We start from the raw sequence: 27,830 nt of genomic DNA on the forward strand, positions 1-27,830 counted from the left end.
AATTTAACTCTTGGCTAGTCAAGTGAGCCAAATGTCCACTAGGTGGTACTCTAACTACAGCATACAGAATTTGCATAAAGCTGAAGGTAAATTACCAAGTCCTAACAAAGACTTTTGCCTCACAAAAATATGGTGTTTATGTTAAGTTGAACAAATCACATTTATAAAATGTTAGCCCTGAAGGTTTGAGTTCATCTATTTCAACCTATTCCTTATAAATTAGAAAATTGGGATTCAGTGAGGTTAAGTGACTTGCCCAAGGTCACACACACTGTTAGTTCCTGATGAAGCCAAGCTTCCATGCACGGCTTTTCCTCTTGATCTGGTACTTAACCTAATTCCCCATGTTGCCACTGCATACTATTGAAAAGTCTTCCCAGAGTGTCCTAAAATGCCTTCTTCCATGAATAAAGGAAACTATGGTTGTGACCAAGATACTGTATATTGCTCCTGTGAAAGATCCTTGGACTACAGATAAGGAAAACAGAGTTTCACTAATTTACCTATTAATCTTGGGAAGTCATTTAATATTCAACTTTTGGCACCTTTATCATTAAATTAAGAGGTTGCATTACATGTATGCAGATTATCCTCCAGCTTGGATTATGTAAAAATTTAGTCTGAGGCTGGTACTCTGACACTGGAAGCCTGACATTTCCCTGACTTAATCTTACTTTCTTGTTTGAGAGCATGGCTTTGTGTTTTTCAGCCATTAAATGCTGGAAATTCCTGTTTACACTTTTCTCATGGCATTGGATGAAATCTGGATACCAGATAACCATTTTTTAACTTTTTGCAACTTTCGCTTTCTCTAGTGGTAGTGCTAAACATTACCAATAATACAGAAGCCTGCAATTAAATGAGAACTACCAACCAAATACAACTATTTTATAGCAATGCATTGCAGAAAGTACACAAATAGCACTTACATGGAAGATTTATATAGGCTTCCCAGAGCAGCTCGCGATGCTCAAGGCTGCTAGACGTGTACAGATTTTCACACCCTGTTTCTCACCTGCCTCTTCCCTATGTAGACTGCCCAGATTACCCACAGTGCTTTGCTTTTCACTGCATGTCTGTCTGTTTACGGAATCATCCCACCAGACAGGACATTTTCGGCTTTATGTTTGTACAGCTCAGTCATGTTCAGAGTAACAGTTTTTATTTACACTTGTAATGAATGTAAATGAGCTCTCTTCACATTCCATCAGTCAAAGGACACCAGAGTCAGAGTTACCTTGCTGAAAGGGCAGCAGTCAGGGAAATCACAAAAGGCAAGATGATTGCCTCACAGAAAGCAGGGGTGGTGGTGGTGGTGGGGGACAATTTAAATGGCTTTACACACAGAATATTATTATTTCGGCTCGTAATAGTTGCGGAAGGTAAAATGAGGCGAAAACCTGCTCCCTTTCCATGGATCACTTGATCCATGTTGCCGTCTCGAGCTTTGTTTTACATCGTTAAAGTTTTCCGAGGAGCTCCTGTGCCCCGTCACTAGCCTTTTCCTCTTTCATTCTTCAGGTCTTAACAAAGTGTGGTTCTCATTGTCTGGCCTTTTCACAAGTGATGCTGGGGTTGAGGGCGAGGTTCCCTGGGACATGCATTGAAGGAGGGAGCGCAAGTCAGTCCAGCCTCTGTGCATGTGCCACCTGCCTCATCGCCTGTCACAGGGGGAACAGTAACTCGCAGGTGTTCGTTCAGGGAGCTGAACTGAACACGGGCTTTTAAGTATTTAGCATATCAGTAGAAAACATGTGATCTCATAACTCTGATTAGCAAGGGACTATTCCATTTTTTGGTTTTTGAAAAATGCCTAATGAAAAGAGTTTGCTTTTGCTATGACTGAATGTAACAGAAATATAAAAAAAAAGGATTTTGGATTGGTTATGTCCATTCAATGTCCATATGTTTTCTACTTACTAATTGAAAAGTCCAGAATAATGTTTTGCTAAAATATTTAAAGTTTTTAGAGAGCTATGAAATTATGACTTTTGCTCTCCAAATAATGGCATTAGGTTCAGCTCAATATTGATGAAATTTGCATGGCATTGTTTTGAATAATATTGATCTGTAAAACCTGAAATATGTATTTTCATGGGGGTCTGCAGAATTCTGCCAAGAAAGTTTGTCTTTAGAGACTTTGTACATATCCAAATTGTTTCATTTCCTAAGGATACTCTGTTGAGTCCTTTTGTTTTTATCTGTATATTTATTTCAATGGCTGTTTTTAGACTTTACAAACAAGATGATTTGTCTTTTAAATTAAACGTACAACAGTCTCTTGAAAGCATTTTTGGATATCTTTCAAAATTTAAAATGTACATGTCCTTTACTTCAGCAGTTTTACTTATTTGTGCACATTTGTACAAAAACTTATGTGCAGAGATTGAAAAGACTGGGAAAAACACACAAATGAACATCAAGATGACTGATTCAGAAAATTACTCAAGTTCTTTAAGAAACATATAAGCTAGATTTACATGGGCTGACATAGAATAGTCTCAAAAGCGTAGTAGGTGAAAAAAAGGAAAGCATGGACAATATGTATAGTATACTTCCATTTACCTAAAAATTGTACATAAATACATATTGTATGTTTGTATGTCAGTAAACTCTTTCTGAAATGATACAGAAGAACACAGAGAAGTAGCATGAATCTAGGGTGGAAGGAATCCCTGTTTTTCTTTTTATACTTTTTATGTTAAAATTTTTACCATATATATGTAATATCCATTTTAAAAGCTAGCAATTAATTAAGCTTAGAAATTAGTACTTTGATATTTAGTCACCATTAAAACACAGATGTGTCAGATATATCATTTGTGCCATCTAAATATACATTTGCTTTTTCTTTATATAATGTTTCTTGAATGCATTCCTTGATATTGTGTCTTAGAGAATTTTTAATGTTCAGGGCTTCTAATTTAGTTGTTGCTTTAACTCTTACATGTTAATACCTGTGCTAAATGATTTTAAGAAAATCATTTCAAACACACATCCAGATAAACTTTGCTTTGACTTTGAATTGGCTTTAATTTCTATAATATTTTTAGACTCGGTGTTTAATCAAGAAATACTATAGTTGGGATAATTGATATTTGTATCTTTCAGAATTTTGCTTTTAGCTTTATGGACATACCTGGATTTAGCAGGCTTAGAAATTTGCAAAGCAGTTCAAAGTGCTACTTATATGTTGGGGAGCTATGTGTTGATTGGGGGGAATTGTAAAAGAGTTTTCAAGTACTACTGGAGCTAGATATTGGACTACTGGAAGTTGAAAACACAGTCGGTATGCCAGTGGGAGATTTGTGTGCAGTGAATATAATTGGAGAACATCTATATTGCTAAGGGATTGACAGCTGGTGGAAGACAGAAATGCAGGTAGGGTTGATTTTCTTATACAAGTTGCTATTCTTATACATGGTGATAGCTGATGGCTTGGTAGCAGTGGGAGAAAATATAGTGGGTATTTTCTGTGCTGATAAGAATTGGAGACCTGAGCCAATAGTGCAGATACTGGGCTCTAAGGGATATAGATGTGAAAGTCTTATTAGCAGTAATACAAAGTATTAGGAATAATAATTAGAAATAATAGGAAGTATTTGTGAGCTGGAGAGGAGGTGAAAATGGAGAAGAAAATGATTTTGTGGATGTGGGAGTCAATGTAGAAATATGGGGAAGAGATTTTTAAGCTGGTAGAAAGCTGGTCATTGTTTGTAGGTCCGGTGAAGGGTAAGTATTAGGGTAGCCATGACTGAAATGATGTAATCCTGGGTCCTTGAGGATGGTTCTTTTGCTGGTTTCAAAAAAATGGGGGCCTGGTTTGTAGGACTTGTGGAGTTCAGTTCTCACCTGTTTGAAGGCAGTCATAACACATTCTCAGCATGTTTATGTTTTAATACAAGCAGAGCTTAATGTGAAGGTTCCATTTCACTGGAATCGTTTCATGAATAGTCTTTGCCTTTTCAAAATCTCATCAACTCCAGTTAGTACCCGAGCTTTCCAATAGGAGCTCAATCCTTGAATTTAAGGCTTTGATCTTCAATAAATGGCAAAAGCTCCAAGCTGAGATAGCAGGCTGTTATCAGTGTAATTGAAAGCTTGGAGCAGGCTTTGACAATAAAGGCACTGGGAAACAAACTTGAGGGGACAGGATGCGTAACAGGATGGGACCGGATAGGTCTCATGGGAACGAGAATAATGATGAATCATAGAATTTTAGAGTCAGAAAGGATTTTAGTTACCCTTCTCCTTTTACCGATAAGGACATTTGAAGCTCAGAAATGTGAAGGGGAGATGAGGCCACTATCTCCTCCTGTTTCCTTAGAGAATTTATTAGTTAGGGGAAAGTTCGGCTGCTGTACCAAAGAGTCCTGAAAATACAGTGGCTTAAAGAATATAGACATTCATCTCTCTTTTAAGAAAGCGATCCAGTTCAGCAGCACAACCCTGCTCCTCACGGCCAGACAGGAGCCCAGTTCCCTCAAGCCAGCACTCCACCATTCGCTAGGGCACAGTTATGTGGGCAGTTGGAGTGAGTCACGGCCACATCAGTGACAGTCAGCTGAAAGTAGAGAACAGAGTGGCAGAGCTATGCCTGCTGCGTTAAGTCCCAGACACAGAGAGGCACACATCACTTTGTTCACGTTCCATTTGTAAAGAACTTAGTCATGTGGTCCCATAGCACTTAAAGAGATGCTTGGCATGGAGTCTCGACGGGAAGTCATTTCCCTGGCTTCCCTTCTGTTGTTATAGGAAAAGGGAAGAAGTCCATTTGGATGGATAGTAAATAGCCTCTGCCATGGGGGCAGACCAGACTCCAGGTCAAAACTGTCTGCAGTTTTGGCTTTTTAGAAATCCACAAATATACCACATGGTTTCCATCCAGGTTGTAATGCACCCTTGAAGTAGGTCTCCTAATTTGAAATACTTAGCAGATCTTGGAACTTGTCTTTCCTGTTAATGACTCCTATTGATCCCCAAATCCTGCACTGGACACTTACATAGCAAAAGGCATCACTTAGCTGGTCATAACGTGCCTACTGCCCAGGATCCTATGCTATCTATCACCAAGGTCCTAATATTATATCCAAGGTTAGGAACAAGGGAATTCTGCAGCTCAGTCATATTTTTTTTTTTTTTTAACTAGGGCCATTAAGGTAAAATAGCTATTATGACTTGGGGACTTGTTATGAATGTTAAATGAGATAATCCATATAAAATAATTATTTCTTTTATCAAGAAATATTTATGGGGGGGGATATTTACGGAGTGTCCCAGGAACTATGCTAGATGCTTAGGATGCTCTAGTCAGCAAACTATTGCTTCTGTCCTTAGAAAGCTCCCAGCCCAATGGCGGAGACACTCAAGTGGGAGGGAGGGAGAGTGCGTGTGGCAGGAACACATGTCCATGGCAGTTTGCTCGGTGCTATGGGAATAGAAACAAAAGGCACCTGTCTTGGAGGGGCTCAGTGCTGAGGAAGCATACCTGGATGATGCCTAACAATAGAGGTTGCCAGCAAAGAGACCCTTTCGGTTTGGCCTCTGCACACTTCTCCATTGTCACTTTTCAATACTCACCAATCAGGGCTTATGGAGAAATATCGAGGTTTTGCTTTCAAGAGAAATTTTTCCCCTTGACTGGCATTGTGAAGTCAATCCTCACACAAAAGAAAGGAAAGTGAACAAAGAGACCATCATGACAGGAGAGTTCTGGAAGATTTTTGCTTTACTGTTTCAAATTAGGAAATTGTTGCTGCATTTAGTAAGTACATAGAATAATTTAACATTGTTAAATACCCCACTAGCTCATGAACTTTTTAACTAATTCTGATATTCAACAGAGAATATCCAGTGCCTTTTCTATCATTCATATTATGCAATAGTGATTTTAGGAAGCATGCTACAAGAATAATGTCAGATATATACCAAATTGGCGTTTCTGTACCTCTCTAGAGAAAAAAAGTTTTGCCTCTATCATGAGTATTGTTTAAATGATCAGATTATACTTCCTCTCCCTATCAGCCCCAATCATATCACTACATTCCCAAGAATCCTCCCAAAATAATTTTATATTTTTTATTTGAATTGGGGTCTGGCTGACTGCTGGCATCTTTTAATCTATGAAAGCTTTTTTTGCTCTCCAGTTAAAGAAACAATAGTCTTAGCCCTCATCATTGTGAAGGCAAAGATGTCCATATACAGCCATCAGTAGGCAAAGTGAGCATGCCTGATATTCCATAGAGGGGCTGTTTATCATCTTAAAGCCAAAAAAACATAACTTTGTAAAAATGAATGTGAAGATGTGCCTTCTACAGCTATTTTATTTTATAACCTGAAGCATTCAAGATATGTGTGTTTGTGTGTGTGTGTGTGTGTGTGTGTGTGTGAGAGAGAGAGAGAGAGAGAGAGAGAGAGAGAGAGAGAGAGAGAGGGAGAGATTGTGTGTGAATGGATGAGTATCCTATCTCCCCATGGTCACAGGGAATAACGGTGTCTCAAGTATGTGTGTGAGCAGTGTGCAGTGTGATTTCAAAACTGGACTTAAATTCTCTACCACCCATTTATGAAAAACAATCCTCAGCAAAGGCCACTAAATTTCCATCTATATGAAAGCTAACCTTAAAATTGCCCTCAATTTAAAATCACTTGGGCAGAATTAAGACAAAATCATAGGCTGCATAGCTTCTATAGAAACCCAGTGAGTTGCTCAAGTAATTCAGGATTGCAAGGTTTAGCAACAGAGAGAGAGAGAGAGAGAGAGAGAGAGAGAGAGAGCACCCTATAGCCAAATGAGGAAACAGAGCCTTGCACTTAAGAGAGAAAAAAATGAATGCTTGTCTTGGCTTTGCCAGAAGTGCTTTCTGGGTTTCGGAGCAAGTTCCTCAACCTCTGCAGGTTGCATTTGGGTCTGTTGTAAACAGAGGCGCTTGGGACTGGGTGAACTCGGTGTTCCCTTCCACTTGTTCCTTAATGTGTGAGTGGGAGTGGGAAGCACTTGTTCACAGCAGCCCTATCAGAACTTCTCTCGGCCTGGCAACTGCACTCATTGAGCAAACATTCAACAAGGACCTCCTCTACCTGCCCAGGGCATCAGTGAGACACTCCGTAGTATCAAATGGAGTCACTTTCTACTAAGGCTCTCAGTGAACCTGTGGAACTCTCTTCATCTTAAATATTTCCAACTTCCGTGGTCCTTTGAAATGCTCCTGCCATTTTCACTGGCGTACATTAAGTTCAGTTTTGCCACGTTTCTTTTGCTTTGTTATCTGTTTGACAACCCAGCTGCACAAAGAAACACTTGCCAGAGTGATTAACTTACAAGTGACTACAGCTTTTTAAAAATGAGGTTTTCCGAGTTAGAGAAAGTCGTTTTGTCATCCACGTCCAAGGGAAGCACTTACCAGCCCTCTTTGATATATGAGTCTCCCACGGCCTGAACATGGGCATGAGCCGTCATATTTCAGGACAGCGACATCTCATTTCAAATTCATTTTTACTTTACCCATTGGCAGATCCGCTGTTCTTGTTAGAATTAACATTAATATAATAACTTCGGTGACCTAGTTTTTGTTTCTGTTTTTTTTTCTTCACTTTTGGAGGTCTGTCTGTTCCTTGTCTCATTTCCTGGTTGTCCTGGCAACAGCCATCAAATTGAAATTACAGGAAGTGAAAGGTCTTCCTTTGTTTATTACTAAGGAGAAGGGAGAGCTGTTGACTCAGATACAAGGTCTGACTCTTGGTATCCAAAGGGTGGCAGCATTGCTTTGAGCGAAATCACTGTTCTCTATACCCCTCTGTCCCCAGTCCCCCCAGCACAGTACCTCACCCTCCCCCGCTGATATAAAATGCCTACCTACTTCTAGACTAACTAACACACTTCTTCATGTCTTTTCTTTACGGAGCTATGAAATACACTCAGCTATATTCAAGTGCATAGAAGTTGCTTAAGCGAAGATGACAGCATCTGCTGGTTCATTTTACTGGTTACATGCAGGCTCCCCTTGAGTTAGTTCTCAGTATGAGATTAGCAGGTCTGCATATTCAATCAGGGAAGCCACTCAGACCACTCTAGAATATTTCGATTCTTTTGGCAAATACCTTCACAGAACATGTGTAATTATTGCAGACCTTAGCAAGGCAAGACCACAAAGAAAGCTGAACCAACTCTTCCAAAATCAAGGTTTTAAGCAGAGGCTTTGGGGAAAAGGTAGGATATTACTGATTGCCATGCCTGGAATAATATTGGAAGCAGATGCCTAATAGCTCCCTCAATCACCTTTAATTGCTAAATGGGATTCCACTGACTACACATGATGCATGCTATTTAGACCATTAAAGCAGAACAGATTGGTAAAGGAATATTCTAAAAGGGAAAAACTTGGAAAGTCAAAGCAGTAACAGGCTCCCTTTATTATACTCCTGAGTTGATATGTATTTAAATCACTTTAGAGTAGCATTAAATACGTGTTTTTTATAAATGATATTCCTTAATCCTTGATCAAAATGTTCACCTACCAAATCACCTCCATGACAAGCTTATGTTTGGGTGTTGGGAGAGAGAACAGAAATAAGACACAGTCTATCAGGGTTGATGGAACATTTACATGAATAATTGCAATGGAAAGTCAAGGGAGGGTTAATATCACAAGTGGTGTCAACAAACCATGTGTGATTTCAGAGATTTTTCCCAGCTTAGTGACAGGAGGCTTCATGAAAAAAGTGACTTTTAAACTCAGACTCAAAATGAAAATTTTTTCAAAAGAGGAAGGTAAGGATTAAGGATACTTCTCTCAGAAAGAAGAGTGGAAATAAAGTCAGTGAAACCGAAAAATACAGACATTTTAGGAGAAGGTTGAGCTGCTCCATTTAGCTGGAGAATAGAGGGGTCAGCCTCTGTATGTGGTCTTGGAAATGATCTAGAGTCCCGTGGTCGGCAAACTGCGGCTCGCGAGCCACATGCGGCTCTTTGGCCCCTTGAGTGTGGCTCTTCCTAAGCGTTAGGAGTACCCTAATTAAGTTAATAACAATGTACCTACCTATATAGTTTAAGTTTAAAAAACTTGGCTCTCAAAGTAAATTTCAATCGTTGTACTGTTGATATTTGGCTCTGTTGACTAATGAGTTTGCCGACCACTGACCTAGACTGATTCAGATTATTCGTCCTTCTAAATTACATAATGATGAGAGCCTGATAATTACTAATGGAATATTATCACAAAAACCTCTTTACATTTAAAATATTCTTATTAAAGCCCCATCTCTATTTGCTAATTCAGCAAAACTGCATTAGGATTAACACTGCTGGGAAGAGGAAGGCTTGCTAGCTTGCTTGTTTTTCATATTTTACATTTAAAATAAGTTTGTGTCCAAAAATTGAGTTCTTGATAAATCTGTAACAAATACAAGGGTATATAATTAATGTTCTTAGTTCATGCATTAGGAATCTTTTCCTATTGATGGGAAGAATTTTATGATTTGCTTTCTAGTACTTGGCATTTATAAAAGGAAAATTTATAGCTGATTTTCAATGGAGATAATATTTTTTAAAGATGTCCTAAGTGTGACTAATCTAATATTATTTTACCAATCAAGACTTCTACCACAAGATTTCAAAACTGTATTGATTTGGCTATAGAGATTTTTTTAACCCAATCTTGCAAAATATTTTCTATTGTAGTATGTTTGAGGAGAAGACATTCTAAATTAGTGAATAAATACAGAATAGCCATAATATTTTTCTTCAGCATTTAAGACCCATTATTGAGTGCAAAATCAATTTAATGGGTCTTGTTCAGCATTTATATTTAAAATGCAGGTGGCTGGGATAGTAAAGGGAAGATAAAATGCAACTGAGTAGAGTACATTTCCTATTACAAGGAAATATATTGATTCATGAAACTTCAGTGTTAGCTGTGTATGTTTATATGTGGCTATTACTGATGGCTGTGTAAACTGTATTTCTTATTGTGGGTTATGATCAGTAATTTATAAACATCTTTTTAAAAGAAATGCCTACTTATTTCCCTCAAATGTGTACACTGTACACAGTAAGTGGAATTACAAGAAGAGCTGTTGGCATGGAAGACCCATCCAAGTCCTAGTATTAGTGGCTGAAGAGAAATCATCTGCCCATTACATGTGGTTTATGGGAATGGATGTTCCTAAAGGGCCTCAGTTCTTATCAGAAGCTTATTCCCATATATACACATTCCTGAGACATTTCTCGACAGAGAAAAGGAAAGATGAGAGGGGCCTGCCAACATATTTAAAGCTTTCTGCCTATTTTCCCTGAAGATGTTCTGTTACCTGGTTAAGGGAGTTATAACAAGGGGTACATTGGGGTGAATGCCCAACGCCTTCACTTTGTGGAGGTCTGGTTGGCATCAGCGCATTGTTACAAAAGAGGTGAACTTCTTCCCCCCTAAGGGTCTGGTGTCAATCGCATGTTCTGACTGGGGCAGCTGGGGAGAAGGAGAAAGTGTCAAACCCAGGTACAGTGTTGAAAGCCTAGGCACAGAGAGGGAAGTGGAGACCCCTTGTGCTTCCCAAATGCTGAGGCTGAGAACGCAAAAAATGGACAAGCTATGAGTGTAGGATACAGCCAACCATTGGGAATTCCGAAGCCAGGGTCCACATAGGAGACGTGCCCTCCTCTCATGCTTTCTTCTTAACCTGCCCCCAGCCTGAATCACTCCATCCCTTGCGCGCAGCTTGTTTACACTGGTGGAATCTGACGGCAATGGCAGAAGTCCTGATAGAGCACCTGGCCCTGGGCCACGTGGTATGCTTGACTCCCACCCCAGTGAGCCACATATTAAATACTTGCCATTTGTCTTTACTTTGCAGCTTATTAAGGGTTTGTCATATTCATGCTGTGCCATTGATTCCCATGTGCTTTTTGACAAGAGCATTGACATTTCTTCTTTAGAACTAGGAAATTTCAGCAAAGAATTTCAAGTCCTAGTACCCAGAACTTTCAAAGATGCCCAGTCCTGTAATGATGGATTTTATTACTTAGCCTCCTGGGCTAGGCTGTTGTTTGAAACCAATCCCTCCACAGTTTAATGGGAGGTCATTTATGCCCCACATTTACTGTAGTGCCTACTTAAGGCATCTGGCTGTACAAAGCTTAATGCTCGTCCTTAAAAGTAAATTGGGGAGTGAGTACTAGGAACATCTATTTTCATTTCCCAGAACAATAGTGAATCCTTTGATCTTCCCAGGGTATTTTAGGAGTGCCTCGTTCATTTACCACCCTTTATTGCCTACTAGACTGTTAGTATCTTGAAATATTAACAACTTTTAATTTGAAAAAATATATATTGTTTGAAGTGCAATGAGATGTAGATTTAAAAGAAAAGGTAAATATCGAAGGAATCCACTTAAAAATAATAGCTGAAAATATTTACCCTATTAGTATTTCTTCTGCTGGATTTTATTTCATCTCTGGATTAGGAAACTGAACCTAGAGAGCTGAAAAGATGTCTCAAGGAGTGGCCTTGGGGACCAGGCTGAGAGCTAAGCTCCCCCGACTACCCATCTCTATGCCACATTGTCCTGCAGGAATGAAGCATGAGGAATGTTCACCAACATCTTAAATGTGTTGCTTTTTTAAAAAATGAGAATACTTTCTGAAAAATTCCTCATCAATTGCTGTAATCTAATGGCTTAGTAGAAAAGACATGGACTTTATAGACAGGGAAATTCAAAATGAAGCCACAGCTCTCATCATCTGTACGGTGGTAGAAATGAATACTTCATCTCACAAGATTCATGAATTATTTGAGATGACACGTCTACTACCTAGCACAGAGCAGGTGCTCAAGATGTACTAGTAAATTCCCATGCAGGAGGTGTGGGACACTTTCCTAGAGTCAGGGAGGTTGGTCCCTATTGCCTTCTCACCGATCCTTGCTTTTGTCTAGGAGGTGCTTGTTGTTCTTAGAATGCCTAGGGTTAGTACAGTGGGGCATCTTCCTCCCATGCACCATCCCATTCTGTCCCTGTACCCCACCAATATTCAGGATTTTTTGATCTATTCCCTGCTCGCTTTGCTAATTAGATAGGCTAATGTTCACAAAAATAGTAATAACTAAAACTAGATTGACCTGTTGTCTTAGAATGTCTTGATGTCATTTAGAGCAGGGGTCGCCAACCTTTCAGACCTCACAGACCACCAGTGGTCCGTGGACTACCGGTTGGTGACCGCTGATTTAGAGCAATTAGCGTGGCCTCTCATAATTTCCTTACCAGTCTTATTTTCATCTTACTGATCTTCTCTTTATCCTTTTTAATATGAAAAGTCTTCTCCTTGACAGAGTATTCAGGAACAAAGTAAGAGTTAGGTTTTCTGTTTGACATTTGTCAACTCTCCACCATGTATCACTCCTAGCAATAGGCTTGTCTTTTCCTCAGATGTTTTGTTTTTTGATTTTTATATTTTTTAATGTAAAATAATGTATTGTTAATTTCTTAAAACTTATTAGTAAATGTAATCATTTTAATAACCAAGATAATACATGTTCATTACAAAGCAGAATAACTAAAAATATATAGTTTTAAAATGGCAGTTCCTTAACTGCCAGCCCTCCACAGTCCTGATAATCAGAAACCCTACCCTCAACTCTTATCTCTTGGTTTCTGTTATTTTCTCTAAATGTGTTCATCCTGCTATTTTTTTTATTTGTTAGGTGTATTGTCCCCCTCTTATGAAGAATATAGGTCATGTGCTTTAACACTCTCACCCTTTCTTCTTCCCCCATTCTTTCAACATAGCTATGTCACAGTTTTTTTTTTTAAATAATTCAACGTTTACAATACATGGCAGCAAAATATTGTTCATTAATGAGCTAAATAAGTAAATTGTGATTTTTACTCACTTTTTTGGTCAAATTTTCCTCTAGAGTTAATAATCGCTACACACACAAGTGGGTGCATGGGTGTATCTCTCGCTGATTCTTTTCTAGTTCATCAACAGATCCATGAAATCTTTCAAAACATGGTCAACATTTCAGATAATATTTTTTCCCCTTTAATTGGAGATCTTCCTCCTAGAATTCTTTTTCGTTTCTAATCCAGACTGATTGTTCTCTTGCATCTTACACATTTGTCAATCTGGGACCTGTTTCACCATTATCCTGGGAGTTAAGTTCTTTCTTGTGTTAAATTCCGTTTCTGGATCCAATGTTGTCTTATTTCTTGGTTTATTTTCTTTTTTTTTGGGGGGGGGGGGGGGAACATATCCTCCTTCAGGGTCCAAGGAAGAGAGATATTTTAAAATTTTCATGCCTGTCTAAAAATGTCTATATTATGCCCTCAAACTTAATTGATACTTTGGCTGGGAATAGAATTCTCAAATATAAATAATTCTGAAAATGCTATTCCATTGTCTGCTAATGTTCTTTTCAAGAATTCATGGCTCATCTGCTTACTTATTCTTCATGTGACCCTATTTTCTATGGAAAGTTTTGGAAACTTTTTTCTGTCCTAGAAATTCTCAAATTTAAGGGAGGATCTATTTGGTATAGATTTTCACTCCCTTCCCCTTCCAGAGCCCTTTATTCTAGAGATTTAGTTATAAGAAATTTTAATTTTGTATTCATTTGAAAATTTTCTCCTCTCCATTTTCTCTTCCTATAACTTCTTTTGGCTGGAGGACTACCTTGATGGATTGTTTTTATTTTTCTCAACTTTTCTCTAAAATTTGTCATTTCTTTTTGCTACCCAAATAATTTCTCAAGAATTATCTTCCAACCATCGTGTGTGTGTTTGTATTTTGGTTTTCATAGATTTTCTTTTTTTGAAACTCTAAGAGCTCTTTTTATGATTCAGATATTCCCCTTTTTTAATGTCCGTATCCTGTTTTTGTTTCAAGGATGTCTTTCTGAGGATTTCTGTTTTCCTTTTCAAAGTATTCTCCGTTTCCCACATTAATCTTTCCTCTAATTTGTTGTCTTAGGGTTTTTGTTTTGGTGCTAGTCATTTTCTTCAAAGGTATGGAATTCCTAGGTATTTTGCAGCATGAAGGCACGAAATATCTTTCTTTCCCTGCCCCCTCTCCAGGCAGTTCCCGGGGTTAGGAGTCCAGGTTTTGGAGACTATATAGATGAGATAACCCAGCTGTTCCTCTCATCAGTCCTGCTTCCTGTATATCCTCGTTGCGGAACTAGGCCTTTAATGTGCTCTTCTCAGCCTCTCCAAGGACCAGTTCACACCACCAGTCCTCTGTTTTCTGAGTGAAACGTTATCATGCGAGTGCTCTGTGTCCTGCATTTACACACACAAATCTCAGGCTGACTGAATTATGCAAAGGTGTTTAATGGCTTTCAGCAGCCTTTCTGGGTCAGTGCAGATATCACATATTTGGCAGAAACTTTTCCACACCTGTGGTTGGAGTTGTTTCCCAGTGTCTCCATTAGGTTTTATTGTTGTTTCATATTGTTGGGAGTCTCAGGGAGTCGAATAGAGTAAATAAGCTTTTCTTGGAAGTTTCTGAAAAATTCTTTTTAAATCCAAGGTGCTCTTGCCATTTTTTAAGGGTTTGAATTATTTCCAGTTTTTACATTCATTTACTTAGAAGTTTTTGAGCACCTACTAAGCCTAGAACCTAATGGTAATTCTTTTAAGCCTTTCCATTACCCAAGCATTTTTTTTAAAATGTATTTTTATTGATTTCAGAGAGGAAGGGAGAGAGAGATAAAAAACATCAATGATGAGACTCATTTATCGGCAGCCTCCTGCACGCCCCCTACTGGGGATCGAGCCTATAACATGAGCATGTGCCCTTGACTGGAATTGAACCCGGGACCCTTCAGTCCGCAAGCTGATGCTCTGACCACTGAGCCAAACTGGGTAGGGCCAGGCATCTTTGATTATGTTATTTTCTTCCCAGTTCCTCCCCACATCCCCATTTTGTCTTTTCAAAAGTTTCGGTCATGGGAAAACTTCCTTTGCATCCATGATAATTTTGCAAGTTTCTTTTCACCATCATCAAAATGCATTGGCTTGAGTGGTCCAAATCATACATTCAAGTGTGTCTAAATCTTTTAGGGTCAGTATCACTTTTAAAGCCCAATGCTATGGAATTACATAGTAGAGTCACATAAAAAGTGGATTTATGAAAATGTAGTTATAAATGTTCAGGTTCCCAAAAGGGAAAAGGACGAAGAGAGAAAGAGAAGTAGAAAAGTTATGCAAAAGGCTCTGTGAGAGGATGCAGTAACATAATGTGAGAGGGAGAGATGGAATCTATTGTTCCCTCAGTTGGGCTCAGTTCCTGCATGGCTTACCTCATGTAAGCAGCTCACAAGCACATAATGTGAGCCTGCTGTGATACTCAGTGATTTAAATCTTTGTTCAATGGCAAACCCAAACCAAACTTCGCCTGGTGCAGACTGGGATGGACATATGGCATGGCTAGATGGTCTTGAAGCCACCAGTGGATACCTTCAAAATAGACTTTTAAGGGTAATTTAGACTCATGATTTTCACCTTGTGCCCTGATCCCAGTTGTATTTAATCACATCCCTAAAGTCAACAGGTGTATGTGTGTGTATATAATATGACTTGTGCTCCTTTTCCATTACCACTGCCATTAAGAGCACTGTCACCCAAAATTCCTTCCACTTTCAGTTTCTGAGTTTCCACTGGGTAGTTCAGAGTTAGATTAGGAGCAGCAGTTCCTTAATCCTTTACTCGGCCTTAAAGATGAAAACGTGGGCAGGCATGGAGAGGACAGATTGGGGATTGCACATGCTCTTCTTGAAGCTGAATGAAACTTTAACAGTTTATAAATTTACAAAACCTTAGACGTGCACTAAATATTTAACAAGTATGGCACAGCTACCAATCAATCCGAAACGACCATCAGCCAAAGTCGACCTCCGCCATCAGCTGAATGTTAGCCGGTTTACCACACACATCATCTGCCCCCAAGAGTTCAATTCTTGCTTCCTTTGTCAGTTTTCAGATCTGCGATGTCCATTTCCCTCATCTGTTCCATTTTAACAGTAGAATTAGTTCCCATCACTTCTCCTTTTATCTTTATTCAAATACTCTAGTCTCTAGCACATTTGTATTTGTGAGTTCATAAATTTTCCAACACATTTCTATTGTCTGGATACCTGAAGAGTTACTTCACCTCCAAGGTTTTAAATTGGACTTACTCTGTCAAGGCTATGCGCTCTCTCCTGCTTAACCTCCTGATCAAGTCTAATTACTCAGCTCATGTGTGATCTTTCCAGGTTTCCCCTCAGGTCTTTCCAGGTTGTCTGCTTTCTTCATGATACACACACACACCACCACCACCACCTTTGTTTCACTATAAAGGAAGCTGATTTTGTGTGATTTTCATATTTCTGTTGGTTGTCTTTCAGGTGTTTGTGTTGGACTTATCTCCAATCTCACTTGGTTGTTAGCTTCAGGAAGAGATCTTTTACTTCCTGCATAACACCCAGACTACCATTTTCTATACAGAGTGGAACATTGATACTTTAAACACTTTTTGTCTGACTGCCCAACAGTAAGGTTATATTACAAGTATTTTATAAGAAAAACATTTTATTTCAAATATTTAAAAAGCATCCAGCAAAATTTTATCAGAATAAAGAACGAAGAGAAGGAATAAACTCTTCTCTAGGGTAAAATAGTGAAACTTTTCATCTTAGCGCTCTACACCCGGTTCTCATTTTCTCGTTGGGGGTTGTTAATACTTTTTTGTTGGAAAAAAAATACTTAGTCTCTTCATAAATTTTATAATACCATTGCACTTTGTGTATTAATTACTGTCATGCACGTATTCTACAGAATGCTGGGTTTTAAAAAAGGCAGGGGGGAAGCCCATTGTTTCTCAAAGCTTGTTAGTCCAAAGCATATGTCAGCACTTTATAGTTTTCCCAGGAGGGATCATTCGAATCAGCCCACAAGTATTTGAGTGAATTTCTTGTACCTACCAATAAGTCATTCAAGATGGGGATACTAATTTTTTGTAAGCAGACAGTAAGCATTGCTTTTAAACGGTGCCAGGACTTTGTTCTAGTGTGCAAGATCAAATAAGAACAAGGGGCAGAGACATCACTGAAAACTGCAGATAATGCACACAACAGAATTTTTGCCAAAAGTTTACCCCAAAATCCTATAATCTAAGTGGCTTGAGTTTTTCATGTGTTTTCCCTGCCCTCCCTTCACATTGTCAGTCATTTAGAGGGGTAGAGAATAAAAGCAGGGACAGAGTAAATCCACACAGATTAATAGTAGTATCTTGTTAAAAAAGAATGTTTGTAGAATTATTTTCTTAAAACTACTTAAAGTAACATGAAAGCTATATCTTCAACTGAGGATTATTTCATAATAATGTTGTTGGTTTAAAATGCCAGATGCATGGTGTTAAAACATCTGGAAAAGCATTCCTTACATATGTGCAGCATCTGGGTAAATAGACCTACTTACTGCCCTGACACTAAAATTAAGCAAATGAATTAAAACATTGATTTCTCTTTCTTAAGTTTTATCCTTCATGCTTTGGAAAAGAAGGTGGGGGGAGGAAAATAAAATTTAGAAATTCAATATCTAAGAATTATGGGAAAAGGTAAATAGAGAGAAAATTAAAGCTCAAAGACATTACCAAAAAATGTATTGGGGGGAATCTTTATTTTTGCTTTTACTTCCACATATATGTGCTTCATCATATATTATAAATTTTCTGAATATAATTATAAGTAAATATACTCAAACTCTTAAAATATGTGTGTGTATATATATATATATATATGTACATTTTAATGTTGCGAATGATTCAAATAGCTATGATAGTTAGTTAATTCAATACTAGGTGTGTTATGTAATTTTTTATCGCCTGGTGCTCAGTCTCCACACCTAGGGTCAGCAGACTATGGTTCCCAGGCCAAATCCACCATACCTTCTGTTACTCTACAGCTCATAAGCAAGAGTAGTTTTTACATATGTAAGTGGCTGAAAAATATCAAAATAAGAATAACATTTCGTACCATGTAAAAATTATGTGAAATTCAAATATCAGTGCCCAAAGCAAAATTGTATTGGAAACCAGGCACACAAACATTCATTTATGTATTGTTTGTCCATTGTTTCCTGCTACCTCAGCAACATTGAGTAATTACAACAGAGAAAGTGTGGCCTAAAAAGCTTCTAAGATATTTACTATATGGTCCTTCACAGAAGAGCTTCCCAACTTCTTTTACATAGTAAAGTACTTTGAACAATCTGGTGCATATTTGCACTAAACAAATGTTAGTTATTATCATTATTATTATTAAATTTTATATAAAATAAATGATATTCATAGAGCTAAAAATACATCAGAGACTGAAAAATTTCATGATCTACTGTTCCTGAAAATAAAACTAAAAAAGAAAAAAACCCTATTAATGACATAACAATTATTGTTTAAAAATGTAAAAATGCCTGAGGAGTATAATGCACCTGGCTCATTTAATATGTATTTTGTACATGTCTTCTTATGAGAAAACGTTCAAGTCAATAGGTTATCCCTCCTTCATTAATTTTCTTGTCATAAGATCAGTTTATCTACTTATTGAAGTCCTTCAGCTCCAAACATTATCTGCTTCCCTATCTTAGTTCTTCATTTTTACCTGCTGTCTGATCCTGTTCAGTGGAGATTCTAGCCATATTCCTGCTGTCTTTGGATGGTAGAAAAGAGTTACTAACAAGAACTTTGGTGTGTTATGTGATCATGGCCAGGTCAGGTCAAGTGGTACTCCATTGGACAGGGCCCCAAAATGCAACCCATACAAGCCCTTGAGTTGATCTCTTTGGACATAGACAAACCAAATTCTTATCCTAACACCAATATCACCCTTTTGTGTTTGCCAAAGAATTAAACAGCCACAGAACAAGAACATGGCAATCTCTCTGGAGCCACTAGTGGGAATACAAGATGATGACACAGAATAGTGGGTATGGATGGAGTACAGGAAGGATGGGAGGAAGGTCAGTGAATTGAAATGTCAATGGTGTGAATACTCAAGACATAAGGAGTGTTATGAGCAAAGAAAAGGAATTTATGTATATAAGGATAGACTTTGGCTCACTGGCATATAAGCATAAAATTAGTAGTTTATGGAGTATAGGGTAATTTTCAGTAGAAAGATCATTGTGCTGTAAAATAGTCTTGAAAAGAGATTGTTACTTGGTTACTTGACTAAACTAAAATACTAGAAAATATTTAAGGAAGTAGCCCTGTCTTCTATAACTTCTAGGACTGTGGATTTCCGCATCAGAGAGGGTTACCCATCTGTCATGTTTCCTAACTCACGTTGAGGCTCTCCACTCTCCATAGTGTGAGGATGTGGGACCACCTTTCCTTGTCCCTTCCCCCAGCTTCTTTCTCTGTCCTCCTGGTTTCCTCCTCCACTCCTCCTACACTACACACTGGTTTGCACTAGCTCACTTTACAAGGGCCTGCTCTGTGATCTCATCTCATTGCCTAGAAACCTTAGACCTGGAGGTAATAAGCAAATATATTCTATATTTTTGCTTCTCTAAACATCCTGTACAGGAAGAATACATTGATTCATAGGCAGGAATTATAATATTAAAACCTTCGTGAACTCTATTCAAGCAAAATCTGATCTCAAATAATCACTTGCAAAAACTACGTAAATCATCTAGGGAAGATATCTGTCCAGCTGAGTTTGGTATCCTTATCATTTCTATCCCTTTGTCTGATTTGGATAGCAGAAGTGGGATGGCTACAGAGTGTCTTGAATTATTTCTCATTCCAACTGCTCCATTTATATATTATATCTGTTTTTCTCTTGGTTTGCTCTGGGGTTGAGAGTATTGAACATTTTTAGAGATTTTTAAGATACTTGAGAAACATTCGAATATTGAATGAGCAAAATTGGCAGAAACCTGAATGATTTTCCAATTTCTCAGAAATTAGATGTATATATCTGGACTTGAAACCATGGATAGGTTAACTTTGTACAATTCCAGTGAATAGAAAGATTTCTCTGGGTTTACAGTTTGGCCAGAGATTGGAGGTAAGTACGCGCCTAACCAAGAGACCCTTACATAGCCATTTTACCATCTCTGACGGTGGCTGCCAGGGAAAGCTGTTGCCGGTGTGTTGGGGTCATAGCTAAGAGCTTTGCATGCGCTTTCATTCTGTCCTCCCAAACCCTGGGGATAAAGGGAATCTGAGGTTCAGTCACTTGGCACAAGGTCACATGGAGTATTTAAGGCAGAGCTTTTGTTTCAAACCTGAAGTCTCCATCTCACAGCCCTGACCCATTCCTTCGCCCCCCTCTGTCCAGCAACAGGATCTCGGCACCGGATGTGTTTGAATTCTGGGAGTGTTGACATCAGACAGGAAACACAGTGTGATCCTGAGGGCGGTACAAAGTCAAATACACCAGCTTTTCCCTAAGTAACTGAGGGAGGAAACCCTTATGCAGAAGACCAGGCTTGCAAATTTTTTTCATAAGGCTCTGGAGTTATTTTTCTTTTGAGTCATTGCATTTATTCACCCAGTTGATGTATGTAAATGAAACAAATACGGGAGAGAGTAAGTTCCTAAGTCACTAACATCCCTTTTAAGGATGTATGAGAATTTTTAAAGTATTCAAAGTTGGGTAAGCTACAAATTTTGAGTCAGATTATACATTATCGTAGGTTACTACATAAAAAAGGCCAACTAGTTTTGGTCTTTTAAGATAATAGTGCCCTATAGTAAGGGAATGCATAAGGTATTCTTCAGTGAGTTATGTCTGAGAGGAAATAGCGAAGCAGAATTTTCACAGATCTCTTTACAGGATTGTGGGTTTATATTCTCCTTTGCTTTGCTTTTGTTCTCCTTGCCTTCTTGTAATCTCTCCATCCATCAAGATGCAACTCAAAACTACATTTGCTTTTAAGTCAAATCTCTCCTTCCTGTGTGACCCCACTCTTCTATTGGCCATCACATAGACCTGGAATTACACATCAACACCCCTGTCTTCTTTAGTCCTCTGGGTCACAGACCCTATCTCCAACATATCATTCCCAGCCTCTAATAAACCCTTCATGTGTGTCTACTGAATGATGGGCAAAAGAGAAATAGCAAAGTGTGTGCTGGGGGTGAGGAAGGAGCCAGCCCAACAAGGGTTTGGGAAAGGATTTCCTGGGGAAGTCAGGTTGGTCTGGGCCTTGAAGGAGTGAGGATAGCATTACAGGCCACAGGTCAGGAAAATTTTATCACACTTGTGTGACAGTGACAATACCGACTCTGTTTATGTGGAGGCGAGAGCATTTGTGGGGGGTTCAGATTGAAGGTGTGCACTGGGGTCACTGGTCAGCTGTGAATGCCAGAGTGAGGAACTTGGGGCTTTACCCAGCATTAGTCTACCATGTGTTAGCAGGGGTTGCATAAAACAGCCATGTTTTATGCAGATTAGATATCTTGAGAATCCATTAGAGATATGAGACCCCCTCACTGATGGCTTGAACAGGGATTTTTCTGATGACAAGGAAAGACACTGAATGGTCCTTTGTGGTTACAAAGTGGGAAGTAGATAACCTGTCCTCCATGGGCCTGGATCAAGGATGAAAGCTACCAGTTTAGTGTTCTACTCTTTGCTGGTTCCAGCCCAGGGGAGGAGGGTTACCTAATCAGCACTAGACTGCTATATCAAAATACTGTAGACTGGGTGAGTTATAAACAACATTTATTTCTCTCAGCTCTGGAGGCTGAGAAGTCCAAGATCAAGGTGCAGGCAATTTTGGTGTCTGGGGAAGGCCTGCTTCCTGGTCTTGGGTGGTTGTCTGTCTTCTTGCTCTGTCCTCACATGGCAGAAGGGGTGAGGGAGCTCTCTGAGGTCTATAAGGACACTTAATCCCAGTCACCTCCTGATGGCTCTGCCTCCTTATACCATCACAATGGGGGTTAGGACTTCCAACACGTGAATTTTGGAGAGACACACACATTCAGTCCATAGCAAGTGTGGTCTGGGTAAGACTGACATTTCTGTGGCCATGTTTACCTCAGCCATCCCACTGTGCTCACTTGCTCACAGCCTGTCCTCAGTTCTGTGACCACTTTGCTCTTCTCATGCCTATCTTAGGAAGTGACATGCTTCTGGCAGACCCATCTAGTCTCTGTCCCCCTATTGCAGCTCCCTCACCTGCATCCAGGCCACCCTTCATTGGGAGAGGCATTTGCTTTCAGTCCATGACATGTGGTAGCTGGTGGGTGACAAGAAATCAGGAGCCTGCTTGGGCCTCAGATATAGGCCAGGCCCACCCATTTAACGGGGAGCCCTGTGTTTAGGATACTAAACCTTTACCATCGGCCATACATGTGTCTCGTACATTGCTATTTTGTTTTCCTCCTTGAAACTCCATGTGCTGGTAAATGACTGAACAGCAAGTGCCATAAAGTCTCCTAAGACCTGCTGTTCCCTCCTTGATTGCAGTTCCTACTGAGCAAAGTGGATTATGCCTCCTGCTCTGCACGTTGCACTACCTTGTGCAGCATTGTGAAAATCTCATTTAATCCGTGTAGGATGTAGACCAGGGGCTTTGATATGGAGCATATAGGTTTGTAAATACTCTCAGTTGAGGGCAGGGAAGCATAAGGAATTTTCACTGCAGAGTGAAAAACAACTCATACAGCATAATGTCAGAATCTTTACTCACCTAAATTGGGAAAAACAAGGAGGAATGAAGGAAGCCAGCAAGGTGAGATTTTCATAGCAGGGACTCAGACACTTGGCTGGATGTGTCGACTGGCATCTCTTATCACAGCAGTGGGATAGAGCATTGCCTTCCACGTTGTCATCCTGGCTCATCAAGCTTTCTGCACTTCCCCCTCACCTCCCCCCCACCCCAAGTATGATTTGTAAGTCAGCAGCATCAGCCTCAATTGAGAGCGATATGTATCCAGGTATATCAATTAGAAGTATTTGATATAATAAGAAACAGAAAATACAGTTCAGCGCTTGCTCAGTGGATAGAGCATCAGCCTGCGGACCAGAGGGTCCTGGGTTCGATTCCAGTCAAGGGCATGTACCTTGGTTTCAGGCTCCTCCCTGGTCTAGGCTTGTACAGGAGGCAACCAATGGATGTGTTTCTCTCACATTGATATTTTTCTCTGTCTTTCCCTCTCTCTAAAAATCAATGGGAAAATATCCTTGGGTGAGCATTAAAAAAAGAAAAAGAAAATATAGCTCAAAGCAGCCTAAAAACTAAAAGGTACTTATTGGCTGATTTTACTAAAAAAATCTAGAGGTATAACTAAATTTAAGTAAGCATGGGATTTGTTGTTGTTGTTCATTTATTTTTTTGTTTACTTTTCAGTTACAGTTGACATACAATATTATCTTAGTTCCAGGTATACAATATAGTGACTAGACATTTATCACAGTATAATCACTATACAACATAGTGACTAGATCACTATACCTTACACAGTGATCACCCTGTTAAATCTGGTACCATGCATAGCTGCTAACATTATTATTGACTATATTCCCTATGCTGTACTTGATATCCCCATGACTATTTTTATAATTGGCAATTTGTACTTCTTAATTCTTTTCACCTTTTCACCCATTCCCCAAGCCCTTCCCATCAGTGTGTTCTCTGTGTCTATGAGTTTGTTTCTGTTTTGTTGGTTTTGTTTTGTACATTTTACATACAAGCAAAATCGTACAGTATTTGTCTTTATGTGTCTGACTTATTTCACTTAGCATAATACCCTCTAGGTCCATCCATGTTGTCTTAAATGGCAATATTTCATTCCTTTTATGGCTATATATATATATGTTCCACATCTTCCTTATCCATTTGCCTATCAGTGGACACTTAGGTTGCTACCGTATCTTGACTATTGTAAATATTGCTGCAGCTAACATAGGGGCAAATATATCTTTTCGAATTAGTGTTTGCATTTCTTTGGATAAATATCTAGAAGTAGAATTGCTGGGGCATGTTGCGGTTCTATTTTTAACTTTTTGAGAAACCTACTTACTGTTTCTAATAGTGCCTGCATTAGTTTACAATTACACCTACAGTGCACAAGCATTTCTTTTTCTCCATAGCCTCACCAACACCTGTTTGTTGATTTATTGACTAGAGGCCCAATGCACAAAATTCATGAAAGGGGCTCAGCCCCCGCCCACCATGGCGGCTGGGGGCCTCTGCCTCTGCCTCAGCCCCAGCCCACAGCAGCTTGGTCCAGAAGGACATCTGGTCTAATTAGCATATTACGCTTTTATTATTATAGATAGCCAATCTGACAGATGTGATCTCATTGTGGTTTTAATTTGCATTCCTTTTCCCCATCCTTTGGCCTGCAGAATTTTCTGTTGAGAAATCAGCTGATTGTCTTATGGGAGCTCCCATGTATATAACTAACTGCTCTTTCCTTGCTGATTTTAAGATTCTGTCTGACTTTTGGAATTTTAATTATGTGTTTTATAGTTAATTGATCCACTGCTTTTACTAACTGTTTGCTTTTACTAGTGAGAATTTTTTTGTCATATTTTCTTATTCATATTTTTATTTTCTTCCAAGAGAAGTTCCTTTAACATTTCTTGTAATAGTGATTTAGTGGTGATAAGCTATTTTGCCTTTTTCTTGTCTGGGAAGCTCTTTATTTCCCCTTTGATTCTAAATGATAGCCTTGCTAGGTGGCGTAATCTTGGTTGTAGGTCTTTGCCTTTCATCTCTGAACATTTTGTGCCATTCCCTTCTGACCTGCAAAATTTCTGTTGACAAATCAGATGACAGCCTTATGTGAGCTTCCTTGTACACAACTGCTTTTTTTTTTCCTTGCTATTTTTAAGATTCTTTCATTTCTTTAATCTTTGGCATTTTAATTATGATGTGTCTTGTTGTGGGCCTATTTGAGTTCATCTTGTTTGGGATCCTCTGCACTTCCTGGACTTGTATGCCTATTTTCTTTGCCAGGTTAGGGAAGTTTTCAGTCATTATTTCTTCAAATAGGATTTCAATACCTAATTCTGTCTAGGATGTGAATGTTGTGCTTGTCCCAGAGATTCCTTAAATCGTCCTCATTTTTTAAAATTCTTTTTTCTTTTTTATGCTCCATTTGGGTGTTTTCCACTGCCTTGTCTTCTAGATTGCTGATTTGATCCTCTGCTTCATCTAATCTGCTGTTGATTGCCTCTAGTGTATTCTTCATTTCCGACAGGTTATTTTTCATGTGTTCTATCACCTTTTTTATGTTTTTTTGCCTTTGTTGAAGTTCTCAGTGAGTTCATCTATTTTTCCCCTAACTTCATTGAGCATCCTTATAACCACTATTTTGAACTCTGTATAAACAGACTGCTTATCTTCATTTCATTAATTTTTTTGTTTTGGGGTGTGTTTTTTTTCTGGAATTTAGTCCTGTTCTTTCATTTTGCTCATGTTCCTTTGCCTCCCCATTTTGGTTAACTCCCTATGTTTGTTTCTATGCATTCAGTAAATCTGCTGTATCTGTCAGACTTCACAGAGTGGCCTTATGTAGAAGATGTCCTATGGGGCCCTCTAGCTCAATCTCCCTGGTCTCCTGAGCCAGGTACTCTAGGGGTGTCCCCTGTGTGGGTTGTGTGACTTCCTGTTTTAGTTAAGGCTCAGTTGCATATCTATGGGTGGGTTTGACCCTTAGAATGACTGGTTGTGAAGACTGGCCATGACTACATTGGACAAGCTGTTGTGGGAGGGCTGACTCCATGGAGTGGGAGTCACCTTTGTGAGGCTCTGGTACCCGCTGAGCCTGCCCTTCAGGTGTGTGTTTATGGAGCTGGTTGGGTGGTCTCTGATGTGGTCTAAAGCCAGCCCCTGGGTATGTTGATTCTTGAGCCTCTTGGGAGGGCCTCTGGTGCAGGGAAAGCTCAGCCACTGCTATTCTTGGTAGGAGCTACAAAGTGATCTGTAGTTGATTGCTGCTTGTGCTATGCTTGGAGAGGCTAAGCTGTCAACTAAGACTGGCTGGCACTTATGCTGGGCTTGGGACCCTTTGGTGAGCACCATGTGAGCTGAGGCCAGCAGCCACTTGTACTGGATTTCTGGCCACTTAATTGAAGCTACATCTCGGCCAAAACTGGTTGTTGCTTAGGCCAGACTTGGGGCCACCTGATGGGAATTACAATATAAGTTGAGACTGGTTTCCACTTGTACTGGTCTGGGAGCTATTCAGTAAGAGTTAAAAGGTTTGCTGAGGCTGGCCACTGCTTATTTGGGGATTGTGACCTTTGAGACATTTTGGGAAAGATTGCAGCACAAAGATTGCTTATGTGGAGGAGGCATGGAAGAGTCTCCGGCTGGGCAAACATGCTGGATGGGGTGGTGGTCTCAAGGAATCAGCAGGGAGGGATGGACGGGTTCAGCCAGGTTAATGGAGAGCACAGATTTAGTACCCCTGTGCCATGCTAGCTAGGTGGGAGGAGGGCTTACAAAAGGAACATAGTGCTTTCCAGTGCTTCCATCCCTGGAGTGAGTTACTATGACCCCTGCCCCTCCAGCCCTTGCCCCGAAGTTAGTCAGTTTAGTTTCTCCCCATTTGTTCCTGGTGCTTTTCGAGCAGCTGCAATGAAGCTTAGAGGGAGTGAGTTTGTGAGGTTGTAAGTGAGTGGATGAGTGAGTCTGCCCACTGGTTCTCTAAGATTGACCCAGAGTCCCACAGCCCTTTGTCTTTCCCGGATGTAATCCCCATTGGTTTTCACAGCCAGATTTATGTGGACGCCTCTTCTCAGTGCTAGGGAGCCAGGTGTGGGGCTGTGACCCTTCACTCCTCAGGGGGGGCCTCCACAGCCAGATATCCCTCCCGATTCTAATTGCCACACTGAGTGTGGGACCTCCCGTTCCACATTTCTGCCCCTCCTACCAGTCACTACGTGGTTTTTTCTTTATATCCTTAGTTATAGGAATTCTCGTCAGCTAGTCTTTATATGGTTCTCCATGATGGTTTTGCTATAATTTAGTTGTCATTTTGATGCGGTCTTGGGAAGAGACAAGCACAGAGTTGACCTACCCTGCCGTCTTGACAGGAATGATCTGAATGAGCAGTTAAAACCAGGTGAACAGGTTCTGGTTTCTTTTCCTATTCAAAGGTAGCTGCTAGGAGCTCCTGAAGCTCCTCTTCCACATTCTTCATGAAAGCAAGTTTCTCTGTCCCATAGTCCCCAGCAAAATTCCTGGGCTGATCGAATCAATTAAGCTATTTAGCTGAACTGAAAATTATAAACCAGGAAAGAGGTGTTCTGAATGATTTAGGCCTAGATTGACCAGGTTCTGAGCCAACCAGGGTGTTGGGGGATAGGATGTTCTTGCGTAAACCACTGAGCCTCCTGTTAGCAGTAGTGGGCTCAAGCTCAGGCAGGCCTTTTCATTGCCTGAAATGCACTCATAACACATAGAACTAAATTGAGGTTGGAAAGTGTCATCTGTATGTCTAGGAAGAAGCGTGCCCATGCGCCATGGCTTTTATATCCTCAGGGAAAGGAGGATTCCCCAACGCTGCTGCTTTTGTGGCCTGAGGGTAGGAATTATTTAGAGGTGAATGTGGCTGTGAGAGGAACAATTTTTGGGTGATTTTATGTTACCAAGGTTGGGTAGGTAATATAACTTCAAGTAAGAACACTCTCATAAGTGCTGAAGATTAGAAATATCACATTTGTATATCCAGGTAATTACATAGTCTCCACATAATCTGTGTAGTCCTGTGTGAAAATTATAGTGAAACAGGAAGAAAGTGGGCTCCAATAAATGGGAAATATATGTTCCAAAAATCTTGTTTCCATATGTTTTCTTATCAGGGGAGATATCTACCTATCTATATAGTATTA

General features: G+C 39.6%; 1 protein-coding gene across 1 annotated transcript in view; it reads left to right on the forward strand.

Annotated features, from left to right (window-relative positions):
• GNAQ (G protein subunit alpha q) overlaps positions 1 to 27,830 on the forward strand; it is a 263,117-nt gene that overhangs the window by 226,752 nt on the left and 8,535 nt on the right. The gene's annotated exons all lie outside the window — the stretch shown is intronic.

The sequence above is a fragment of the Myotis myotis genome, unplaced genomic scaffold (assembly GCF_014108235.1).
Source record: "Myotis myotis isolate mMyoMyo1 unplaced genomic scaffold, mMyoMyo1.p scaffold_m19_p_12, whole genome shotgun sequence".
Classification (NCBI taxonomy): domain Eukaryota; kingdom Metazoa; phylum Chordata; class Mammalia; order Chiroptera; family Vespertilionidae; genus Myotis; species Myotis myotis.